General features: G+C 44.4%; 1 long non-coding RNA gene across 1 annotated transcript; it reads right to left on the bottom strand.

Annotated features, from left to right (window-relative positions):
* Positions 1-5,329: 5,329 nt before the first annotated feature.
* Positions 5,330-10,630, bottom strand: LOC129533656 (uncharacterized). The gene is made up of 3 exons (XR_008679956.2): positions 10,207-10,630; positions 5,761-5,821; positions 5,330-5,675 (listed from the first exon to the last, which is right to left on the bottom strand). It is a non-coding gene; the product is annotated as an uncharacterized lncRNA (long non-coding RNA).
* Positions 10,631-11,060: the final 430 nt, after the last annotated feature.

Genomic DNA, 11,060 nt, shown 5'->3' with positions numbered 1-11,060 from the left:
TTCCCACCTCATACCTATACTGGAACTACTATCAAGTACTATCATTGCTCATGGATCTCAGAATACCACACATCCTTTACATGGCAGGGACACTGCCCGCATTGCTCCTTACCTTGGCTGGAATAGGCATCTGCCCCTCTGCTGCCTCTCAGGCTCCCGCTGGAAGGTCCGTAAAGCCTACCCCATCCACCAGGAAGGGTTCATTGCTCATTGTCCCATCATCCCACATACCGTAAAAGTGGTTCTCAAACTTCAGTGAGCATCAGAATGACGGCGAAGGCTGGTCACCCCACGCCCAGGGTTTCTGATTCGGTAGGCCTGGCTGGGGTCTAAGTATGTGCATTTCTAACAAGCTCCAGGCTGATCCTGATGCTGCCGCTCTGGGCTCCACGCTTTGAAAGCCACTGTAATACAGGAGCACCAACCACATCGTGTGGTAATTAGTAGTTTTCCAAATCTGCCTCTGCCACGGGATTCTGAGTTCCTGAACAGGCTCAGCTGTGCCCATCCCTCACAGCTGTGCCCTCTCAGGAACTGAATGAGGGACTGGACCAGCACAGCATGGTGCGTTTGGAAACAGTCCTGACTGGGATCATGTCTCCCCCCAACTCGTTATCATGAAATGATTTCTTCATCTAAGAAGAAAATGTATCTCATGAAGCTATTGTGAGTGTTGAAAGAGAAGAGGCGTGAAGTCCCTAGCAGGTAATATGTGATCAGTCAGTATTAATGAGAGGAAGGGTGGGAGAAAGGAAGGAAGTTAGAAAGCAATGAAGGGAGCAGAAATCAGCCAACGTTTTGGCATCCTGGGCTGTGAGCTTGGTGTACAGGCAGCATTGCATGGGGACATTCTAGTCCCAAGCAAAGCGTGAGTGGAATTGTATAGGCAGATCCCAGAGCAGCGGCATGATTTTGAAACATTCAAGCTCTCTAAGCTCGTAGGCTTAGAGGTTACAGGGAGCGTTTTCCACTCTGATGAATAACAGAAGAGACACTCAGATATTCCTAAGTAGAACTCTAGCAGGAGAATGCGTTCAGCCGGGATTAGCAATCCCAGGTGCAAGCTGGGTTTAAGGAACGGACCAAGCTAGCAAATGAGACCAATCCCAGCGTGAGGCCTGGGATCTCTGGCTAGGGAGGCTGGTGGCTGGAGATTAAGCTCTATCAAGCTCTCTTATGTAAAAACTCTTGAACAAAAAGACTTGATGAGCTTCTAGGTTGCTGAACACGTGGGCTGGGAAGGTGGAGCACCGAGAGAGGGTGTGCAGGCTTCACGTCCTTCCTCCCATACCTCACTCTCTGCATCTCTTCCATCTGGCTGCTCATCTGTAGTCTTTGTAATGTCCTTTGTAATAAATGGGTAAACATAAGTAAGGTGTTTCCCTGAATTCTATAAGACATCGTAGCAAATTAACCAAACTCAAGTTGTGTGTGGGGGGAGAGGGTCATGGGAAGCCCAGTTTGTAGTCAGTGTAGGTGACAACATACTACTTACTTTTTGTTTGTTTTACAACCTACCACTTGCATCTGGTGTCTGAATTGGAGGCAGTCTTGTGGGAGTGAGCCTTTAACCTGTGGGACCTGACACTATCTCTAGGTTTGCTTTTCCTTCAGACCATATAAGGTATCATATTCACAGATTACAGGGATTAAGGCACTGACAATTGTGGGGGTTGGGGGAACATTACCCAGCCTACCATAAATAATAAAAGAAATACTGCTGAAAGCTTTGTCAAACTGGACTGGGTGTTTTAATTATATCATTTCTTTTTCTTTTTCTTTTTCTTTTTTTTTTTTTGAGATTGAGTCTCGCTCTGTTGCCCAGGCTGGAGTGCAGTGGTGCTATCTCAGCTCACTGCAACCTCTGCCTCCCGGGTTCAAGTGATTCTCCTGCCTCAACCTCTGAGTAGCTGGGATTACAGGTACCTGCCACCACGCCTGGCTAATTTTTGTATTTTTAGTAGAGACGGGGTTTTGCCATGTTGGCCAGGCTTGTCTGGAACTCCTGACCTTAGGTGATCCACCCTAATCCACTCAGCCACCCTACAAAGTAGGCATTAGAGAAGAGGGCCACACATTGTCATATACCAACTAAGATTTCAACCTTGACACCTCTGTGGAAAGTTCATCTTTTTTTTTTTTTAAACCATGATGATGGTTATAACCCTGGAGAACACCCTAAGTACAGAATATTCAAGTTGGTACCTGCATTACCTCCTGTCTTCACCCTGACACAAGAGTTCTTCTGTCCCCAGCTTAGGGTGAGGAAACTGACTGAAAGCAAATGAAAGTTCACCAGATCAAAGAATTCATATGTGACAGAATGTGAGGACTCTTGAGCTCCCTGCTTTCCCCCCAAACACTGTAGTTCCCATTGTCACATTCAATGGTGGCCCCCGTTGGCCCCGGGATGAATGGCCTGCCATAGACACATTTTGTTGGCACCGTCTTCATTTCAGCCAATCTGCAGGTGCCAGTACACAGGGGCTTACGCGGCTCACTGCCAGCATGTAGTTGTCAGCTGGAATAACTATATTCTACTTGCTAAATTGGATTTCTTTCAGAAAAGGCTAGGATGGCAGATAATAGCAGATTTTATGGCCATCCAATCAGAGGAAGCTGAATTTCAGTTGAACAGGTGAGCCTGGATATCTTTCAGCTTTCTCTTTTAAAACCAGAGGGAAGCACTTACATGCTGAGGCCAATTCATCAGGCTTTAGGAGGCTTTTTTATTAGTCGCTTACAGAAAACATTTTCTCCTTACAGATGGTTACGTATTGCGACAAAAATTCCTGTCTAGGCTCCATGCCTAGCTCAGACGTGAAAAGCCATGGTGGGGGGTGGAGAGGTGGGGAAGTAAATGGCAGCATCTCATTCCAAATCAGGAATGAGAGATCACAAAGATGCCAGGGTAAGTCAAAGGGGAAAGAGGAGACTTTCCAACACGTGGTGTTGGAGCAATTCAATATCCACAAGCAAAAATGAACGTCAACACTTAGCTCACACCATATGCAAAAATCAAAGCAAAATTGATCACAGACATAAATGTAAAGCCTAAAACTATAAAGCATCTAGAAGAGAATGGAAGGAAATTTCTGTTACCTTGGGTTAGGCAAAGATTTTTATAGACAAGCACATACAGCAAAAACTATAAAAATAATTGATAACTTGGACTTTATTAAAATTAAAAACTTCTGCTCTGCAGAAAACACTGTTAAGAAAATTTTAAAAGCAAGCTTCAGACTTGTAGAAAGTGCTTGTGGAAAAATATATCTGATAAAGGACTTGTATCCCAAACATATAAAGAACTCTTACCCCTCAATGATTAGAAAATCAACACCATTAAAAATGGACAAAAGATTTAAACAGACACTTAAGTAAAGATGCAGATGGTGAGTAAACACATGAAAAATGCTCAATAACATTAGCCATTAGGTAAATGCAATTTATTTTATTTTATTTTATTTTTTTTTTTTGAGACAGAGTCTCGCTCTGTTGCCCAGGCTGGAGTTCAGTGGCGTGATCTCGGCTCACTGCAAGTTCTGCCTCCGGGGTTCACGCCATTCTCCTGCCTCAGCCTTCCGAGTAGCTGGGACTACAGGCGCCCACCACCACGCCCAGCCAATTTTTTGTATTTTTAGTAGAGACGGGGTTTCACCATGTTAGCCAGGATGGTCTCCATCTCCTGACCTCGTGATTTGCCCGCCTCGGCCTCCCAAAGAGCTGGGATTACAGGCGTGAGCCACTGCACCCGGCCAGGTAAATGCAATTTAAAACCACAATGAGATACCTCTACACACCTATTAGAATGGCAAAAACAAACAAACAAACAAAAGTCATAAAAATAGCAAGTGCCATAGAGGATACAGAGCACTGGAGCTCTCATGCATTACTGGCAAGGATGCAAAATGGCTCTCCTGGCCACTTTGAAAGAACAGTTTGACGATTTCTTATATAGTTCAATATATACCCACCATATGACCCAGCAATCCTATTATAGATGTTCATCCAAAAGAAATGAAAATATATGTCCACAAAAAGACCTGCATGCAAATGTTTATGGCAGCTTTATTCATAATCACCCCAAATTATAAACAATCCAAATGTTCCTCAACTAAAGAAAAGATAAATTGCTACTGCTATGGATTCAATGTCCCCTCCAAAACTCATGCTCAAATTTAATTGCCATTGTGACTGTATTAAGAGGTGATTAGGCCATGAGGGCTCATGAAAGGATTAATGTCATTAGGAAGGGAGTGAGTTTGTTATCTCGAGAGTGGATTGTGATAAAAGTGAGTTGGGCACTCTCTTGCTCTCTCACTTTTGCTGTCTCTTGCCCTTTCACCTTCCACTATGGATGATGCAGCATGAAGGCTGTCACCAGATGCAGGCACCATGCTCTTGGACTTCCCAGACTCCAGAACCATGAGCTACATAAACTTCTTTTCTCTGTAAATTACCCAGCCTCTTGTATTATGTTGTGTCAACACAAAACAGACTAAAACAGCTGTGAAGCAATAAAAAGAAATGAACGACTAGTATATGCAATAACATGGATGATCTTTAAAAGCATGATGCCAGTTGAAAGCAGTCAGACACAAAAGGCCACATACTGTATGGTTTTATTTATATAATAACACTTGGAGCAAAACAACTCAAAAATATTTGGACAGAAATCAGGTGAATGGGCTGAGAGCAGGGGCAGAATGGGGAAGATTGTTGATTGCAAAAGGGCATGAGGGAACTTTCTAGAGTGAGGGAAATGTTCTACATCTGAATTGTGGTGGTGGTTATATGACTCTGAAACTTCAGCAAAATGTATTGAATTGCATACTTAAGAAGGATAAATTTTACGTTTTGTAAATTATCGATAAAGCTGACTTTGAACAAAAAGAGTGAAAGAATTCGCATCCTACTCTTTCCTCCTCCCTGTAATAATATATGAAAGTGATAATAAAGGTGAAAATAACAATGCCAGCACAATTATTCCAATAGTAGAAATTTACACTGTAGCACATACATTTAATATCAAGCATCAGTCCTGTATTCCTCACAGCACAAAGCTTGTAGAATTGGGTAATCCTTCCCTTATCTTCCATTTCTATCACAAAACAAAACAAACACAGAAAATAGACTTTCATTTTCCAAAATGTTCTTTTTCTGAAAAAAAGATAATATTTTATTTCCTTACACTCTGTTTCAATCCACAAAGGAATAGAGGCAGCCTACAAGAGTGCTTTCAATAAAGCAGAAGCTATAAATAAAAAATCAGGGTCAAAGAAAATACATGTCGCACAAAAAGGTCTAAAGGAAGAAGGATGTCGGGACGTGGACGGGCAAATCATAAGCTTTTACTCACTCATTTAACCATGATTTTCCTGATGGACCATGGAGGGAAGGATGGAAAAAAAAGAATGAGCCAAAGAATTTACATAGCTCATAACCAGAAACCCTCTAACTCCTCAGTGGGAGAAAATAATATCGATGCAAGACAAGCCACCAAAGGTATTTCAGTAGCTTCCCCCATTTCTAACTGGCATTGTTCTAGGAGAGAATTAACTTGGCTTGAGAAACAGAAGCAAACATGGTCTCAGAGAGAAACTTTCCCATATCTGGTGCCCTCTGTGTCGCCATGGTGCTGTCCAGGTGGCCTCCTTCCCTAGGGCCTGATTGTCCTAGAAGAGAAGCAATGCAGGCTGTCGAAAGGACCTCAGACAAGAAGGCAGACTGGGCTCTGGGCTTTGGTCATGACTCAGATACCGGCTGGTTGTTGCATGGCTTTGTGCAGGTTTCTTGACTTCCTGTGCCTCAGTGTCCTCATCTGTAAAATGGACACACCTAATGTAAGCATCTCATGGGACTATTGTGAGAATTCACTTACCAGATGTAAAAGTCATTTGTGAACTTGTGAGAAAGGAGAGAGTGAACCACAGAACAGAAGCATCTCCCAGGAGGGAGCATGCCACAGGCTGCATCTGATCTTTCTAGGCTGCTGGGAAGACAAGAGACAGAGGATCAAGAGAGGGAGAATGCTCTTAACACCTGACCTGACCAATGTCCTCAACCATGACCAATCCACGGGAATGCCCCTCTTCCTTTTTTTTTTTTTTTTGAGAGTCTCACTCTGTCACCCAGGCTGGAGTGCAGTGGCCTAATATCGGCTCACTGCAACCTCTGCCTCCCGGGTTCAAGCGATTCTCCTGCCTCAGCCTCCCGCATGGCACTACAGCAAGTGCCACAGAGGATACAGAGCACTGGAGCTCTCATGCATTACTGGCAGGGATGCAAACTGGCTCTCCTGGCCACTTTGAAAGAACAGTTTGACAATTTCTTACATAGTTCAATAGACACCCACCATATGATCCAGCTGGGACTACAGGCATGCACCACCACACCCAGCTAATTTTTGTATTTTTAGTAGAGATGGAGTTTCACCATGTTGGCCAGGATGATTTCGATCTCTTGACATCGTGATCCACCCACCTTGGCCTCCCAAAGTGCTGGGATTACAGGTGTGAGCCACCGTGCCCGGCCGGGAATGCTCCTCTTCTTGAGGTTGAAACACCCTGTCTTTGATCCAGACCCATCTTTGAGACTAAGGGAAGGTCAGGGGGAGGGAGGAAGGGTGACCTCCTTTTAAACTAACAGGAGTCATGAACATTTTTCATGTGGTTATGGACTCTTCATAAACAAGCTTTTAAATGGCTCTGTTGAGATGAGACAACATTTTCACTAAATAATTTCCCGATACCCTCTTCTCCCAGATCTTGCTGTTATAAAGCACACTGCAGCCAGGATCTTCATGCAGTCAGCTTCCCTGACAGCCTCTGATTAGTGGATGGGTGACTAGACACACTGAAAGAACATGTTACTGGATAAAACAATAGCTCTTATTATGGGTTGAATTGTATACCCTTAAAATATTTCAAAGTGATCTTATTTGAAAATAAGATCACAGATGATCAAGTTATAGTGAGGTCTCTTTTTTTTTTGAGACAGGGTCTCATTGTCATCCAGGCTGGAGTGCAGTGGCGCAATCATGGCTCACTGCAGCCTCGATCTCCTGGGCTCAAGTGATCCTCCCACCTCAGCCTCCTGAGTAGCTAGGACTACAGATACAGGACACCACACCTGGCTAATTTTTTTGGATTTTTTTTAGAGACTCGCCATGTTGCCCAGGCTGGTCTAGAACTCCTGGGCTCAAGCTATCCATCTGCCTTGGCCTTCCAAAGTAGTAGGATTACAGGCATGAGCCACCTCACCTGGCCATGATGAGTTCACTAAGGTGGGCCCTAATCCAATGTGACTGTGTCCTCATAAATTGGAGAAATTTGGACACAGAGACAGATATGCAGAGAGGGACAGTGATGTGAAGACACAGGGAGAATCCCTTCTACAAGCCAAGCAATGCCTGAAATTACCAGCATCTAGGTGAGAGGCATGGAGCCAATTCTCCCGCAAAGCCCTCAGAAGGAACCAGCCCTGCTGACACCTTGACCTTGGACTTCTGGCCTCCAGAACGGACACAGTAGATTTCTGTTGTTTAAGCCACCCAGTTTGTGGCACTTCATTATAGCAGCCTGAACAGATTATCCAGACTCTCAAATGCTGGCTCAAAGCCAGCCCACGAACAGGTTTTTAGTGGTCTGCAGTCAACCAAGAAAAGAAAGGACACTGTAGAAAATTCTTTATAATTTAAACTCACTCAACGTTTTATTGTCACAGATTACCCTTTTTTGGTACTATGTGGCCGGTTTATTGTTACATCATTATCTGGCCAAACAAAGTTTTTTTAAAATATATATTACTCCAAGAAAGTGAAAGGCATAGAAAATCCTGGAATAAATCCACTGAAGGGCCCTTTCCACCTCTGTTTTGGTGAGTCTGGTTCAGCAGTAGAACCCTGGAGAAGGCAGGAAGGACACACAGCCACACAGAAGGCAGTCTCTAGATGGCAACCACCGTGAAGGACTTTTCTTTGTCTCCACAACATTTTAGCACAGACCTTTTGACATAGACTTGCTCTGTGATTCCTACTGATTGATTAATAAGTTAGCAAGATGGAATGTAATTTCTGAACCAAAGGGATGCCTGACATTGGGAGAAAGAGCCAGGAATGCTGATCATTGCAGGGCAGACACCTGCTGGGAGGGCTGCCACTGCCCTGCTGGGTCTATGGTGCACCGTGCTACTCAGTCACAGCCATCCTTCTCAAAACCTTCCTCCACAAGGCATCCAACACAGCTACTAGGAACTGAACTTCACACTTGAGCTGAGTCCAATGTCTTCACTAAACACCCAAGTAACAAATACTCCCCGAAACTCTACCAACCTAGAAAGTGCGCTAGGGTGTCACTCTCCCAAGTGGAATTTCTGGCTCCCTCTCACAAGCCAGGCTGCTGACAAGAAGCCTCCTCCATGCCTTCCTTGGATTTACAGTGATGCAGGGCATGTTTCCCTTTAGTACAGAAGAGCTTTCGTCCCTTTAGGCCTTTGTCCCAGTGGCCTGTAGCTGCCTCTGATGATCAGGTCTGGGACCAGAGCCCAGGAATCTGCTGTGTTGTGTATGACACACACTCCGGGTGTGGGTGGGCGTCCCTAGTATGAAATCATCATGTGTCAGGATCCAATCTGGGTCACTCCAACTGGTCTGTTCATGACATCCTGAAGACCAAACCCCTGAAGCAAAATTGCCTGCATTTCCCACCACTACTTCTCATTCTGGTTAGACCTGGTGTATTGGTTTTCCACGGCTGCTGTAACAAATTACTCAGGGGCTTACAACAATAGAAATTTATTCTCTCACAGAAGTCCAAATTTAGTATCACTGGGCTGAAATCAAGGTGTCACCAAGGGCCACACACCTTCTGCAGGCTCTAAGGGGAGGATTCATTTCTTCCCTCTTCCAGCTACTGGTGTCTGCCAGCATTCTTTGGCTTATGGCCACATCGCTCCAATCTTCTAGGCCAGCATCTTCAAAACTCTTTCTGCTCTTACGATCACATCACGTTCTCCTCTCCGTCTCAAATCTGTTTCTCTCTTACAAGGATACATGTGATTATATTTAGGGCTCTCCCGGATAATCCAAGATACTCTCTCTATCTCAAAACCCTTAACTTAATCACCTCTTTTGCCATTTATGGTAATATTCATGTTGCCATAGAAGGTAATATTCACTTTGCCATAGAAGGTAATACTCACAGATTCCAGGGGTCAGGATTTGGAATCTCTTTTTTTATGGGGGAGGGTGGCATTTTTCAGTCTGCCAGACTTGGTTTTATCTCTGTACTCCATCCTAACCATGCCCATTAAGGCCAATGCAGCTGATGTGTGTAGAATTCATGGGCTATATGGGATTCATGTGAGCTCATATCTAAGGCTGGGGTAGGAATGGGGAATCACTGATGAGGCTTCTGGGCTGGTAGTTGAAAAGATAAAAATCAAGGTGGTGGGCCAGGTGCAGTGACTCACGCCTGTAATCCCAGCACTTTGAGAGGCCGAGGCAAGTGGATCACTTGAGGTCAGGAGTTTGAGACCACCTGATCAACATGATGAAACCCCGTCTCTACTAAAAAGTAGCCAGACGTGGTGGCACACACCTGCAATCCCAGCTACTTGGGAGGCTGAGGCAGGAGAATCACTTGAACCCGGGAAGCAGAAGTTGCACTGAGCCAAGATCGCGCCATCGCACACCAGCCTGGGCTAGAAGAGCGAAACTCCATCTCAAAAAAAAAAAAAATTAAGGTGCTGTTGGGCTTATCTTGCAAATAGGATGAGAATAAAGCTTTGCTCAAACTCCAGCAATCATGGTCTAGAGAGAAAGAAGCTCGTGTGTATTTATGCAAGACCCTATTGCAGCCTCCAGAACAATAGAACAGTGTTGCCCACGGCCTTATGGAAACTTTTCTCTGTTTTCCATTCACTTCCCCTCTCTTGAAACAGGTAACACGGGTTATCTACCCGAGGTTTAATTCCTCCTGCCTCTCCTTCTTAACAGAACCCACATATTCTTCGGAGACCTACTCCCCTCCCTAAGGACTTGGCTACCTCATCCCTATGAGCTTGCAAGATTGGGCTCTCATTATTCTAGACCAATCATCGTGGGTTCAATCATAGTGGGAAGTGCTGCACCTTTTTTTTTTAAATTTATTTATTTTTTTTTTAGTGAGCACATAGGAAGGCAATGTAAGAACACCATTTACTTACTAAAGATGTCAGCGTGAAGATGGGAAAATACGAGTCCTTAGTGAGTTAACTGAGCTGCTGAATCAGCCAACCCAGAGCCTCCTCATTCGCAGAGTTCTTACGATGTTGAGCTAGGATATTTCCTTGTTTAAGAGAATTCAAGTTGGAGCCCGAAGTACTGTAAGCCGCTTTCTGTGGAAGGACCTGATACTGCTTGGGCAAACCCACTTTTCCTTCTGGCAACACAAAAGAGGAACTGTCAATATCACAGAGAAAAGCTTACATTAGATTTCAGATCAGGGCCTGTATTTATGTAACAAGTTGGAGAAAGATGAATTCACCAAAAATCTGTTTAAAAGTGATAGCTGAGGCTGGGCACGGTGGCTCAAACCTGTAATCCCAACATTTTGGGAGGCTGAGGCGGGTGGATCATCAGGTCAGGAGATCGAGACCATCCTGGCCAACATGGTGAAACCCCATCTCTACTAAACTACAAAAAATTAGCTGGGTGTGGTGGCACATGCCTGTAGTCCCAGCTACTCAGGAGGCTGAGGCAGGGGAATCGCTTGAACCTGGGAAGCAGAGGTTGAAGTGAGATGAGATCCTGCCACTGCCCTCCAGCCTGGAGATACCAAGACTCCGTCTCAAAAAAAAAAAAAAAAAAAGTGACAGCTGAGTTAGTGAGAAAAATAGTTTGATAAGTATTTTAAGTCACAGTAGTGATTGTGAAGCATTTAAGCTTCACTAGAACAGAGGAGAGGATATTATTTGTTGCCTAGGAAAAGGTGGAATGTTGAAATAAGAGGACAAAAGAGAGAGAAGGGATTCAGGAGACGGCAGAAAGCTAGGAACCTGCGTGGTGTCACAACTTTCTC

This window comes from Gorilla gorilla, chromosome 4, assembly GCF_029281585.2.
Source record: "Gorilla gorilla gorilla isolate KB3781 chromosome 4, NHGRI_mGorGor1-v2.1_pri, whole genome shotgun sequence".
Taxonomy (NCBI): domain Eukaryota; kingdom Metazoa; phylum Chordata; class Mammalia; order Primates; family Hominidae; genus Gorilla; species Gorilla gorilla.
The sequence above is the reverse complement of the archived record's forward strand: the minus strand, read 5'-3'. Positions and strand labels throughout refer to the sequence as shown.